Consider the following 1,778-nt stretch of genomic DNA (forward strand, 5'->3'; position numbering starts at 1 on the left):
AACTTTCATTCGCCTAGCTGATCTAAAATCTATGTCCTTAACTTTGGAATAGGGCACTTCTTTCACGTACGTTGGTAACAACCAGGTACATTTGACCTGAGTGCAGGCAAGTTTTCCGTGTATTCGTGTCCACGCTTCGATATAAAATAATACACTTGCGATATGTGAACACGATTCTCCTAAACCAGCAAGACAATTAAAGCAATGAGCGGACGCAATTACTCCTTCTTTATTGGCAATGATCCATACTTTGATAGGTGGATCGTTCATTCTTTGCGATCGACGAACCTTACCAATGACAACAAACATATCTGCGATAACTCTTCCTTGAACGCTCGTTACAAACCCTGAGACCACTTGATTGTATGCCTCCAAACTTTTAAAGTTCTTAAACTGGTTTAGTGTGTAGTAGCTTGTTTCTAAAACAAGGTAAGATACAAGATCCCCGACTTCTATCGGGGGAAGACATTCTGGATCGAAGTGTGAAGTATCGAGCGTAGAGGGATCGATGCCTATTACTGCAATTTTTTCCACATAACGGCATCGCACGTGGTTATCTAGGCCTTTTACATATTCAGATAAGACGAGTGAGGATTTTTCTACTGTATTCTGTTCTTTTACAAGTGTGTTTTTGCTAGAATCGCTCAAAAAACTGTCCGACATTAAGTCAAAATACTAAGCACGTGAGGCGAGTTCACATATGCAAATGAGCTACCTGTACTCAAAGATGGCGGACAGTAAATCGATGACGTCATATGAAAAGCAAGAATAAAGGACTTTTATATTTAATTTTCGCGTCAGGCGTTTACACATGACAAAGTTTGTCTCGACTGCATGCTTATTCTGGATGTTTATCCTTTATTTAACATGAGATTTGCGATGAATTCTAAGGTCCTGAATTAAACTTGTCTTGTTTTCCAGTTAAGAAAGAAAATGAAAGTTTTTCAATGCTAGCAAACTAAAACTAATGAATATTTATAAAAAAAAAGGTTTTGAAAGCGAAATGTGCCACGACTTTTTTAAAGGTTTGACTATCAATTGTTGGCGGGAAAATCGTTTTGTGAGATGGACAGCTGTGTTTACTATGGCATACTAAAACGTATTTAAAACGCTTTTCTCAATTCAACATTTTGTCAGGAAATCCAAAGGACAATGCTGCTGACAAAACAAACTCCTCAATTTCTTTTGGTGATCAGAGCGCAAGTGCGACTGAGAAGAGTAACGCTTCAACTACCCTTGCTTCAACTAAAAGCCCCACTTTAACTGCAGCTCAACCAGAAACGAATTTGAGATCACCAGCCTTAAAGTCTGTCAAATGTACGCCTGAAGATGCGACCGCAATGAAGAAGGAAATTGAGACGCTCTTTGCTTTTCCTGAAGGAGCTGTAGTGCACAACTTTTACAAGTGCACTTCCGATAACTGCCAACACCTGACATCCCAGGAGCAAACCCGTCTAAAGCCTAGCCGCGATAGATTTGTCCACAGCTGGTTGTTCAACAACATGCTCAACTTTTGCCATAAAACGGAAATTGCTTGGCTGGTTTATGAGGAAGGAAAGGGCATGTTTTGCTATCTGTGCAAGAAGCACAATACAGAAAATCAACAAAACAAGTCCAAGGTTTATAATGCAACCCCGTGCATACCCTTTAAGAAGTCAGCAGTTCAAGAACATTTAGCAACCCAGCAACATAAGGATGCTGTTGGAGCTGAAATGTTAGGAAGGGTGTCAGGGTTTCATAAAGAGATGCAGGAAAGGAAAATAGTGAAAGATGATGTC

This window comes from Stylophora pistillata, chromosome 11, assembly GCF_964205215.1.
Source record: "Stylophora pistillata chromosome 11, jaStyPist1.2, whole genome shotgun sequence".
Classification (NCBI taxonomy): Eukaryota; Metazoa; Cnidaria; class Anthozoa; order Scleractinia; family Pocilloporidae; genus Stylophora; species Stylophora pistillata.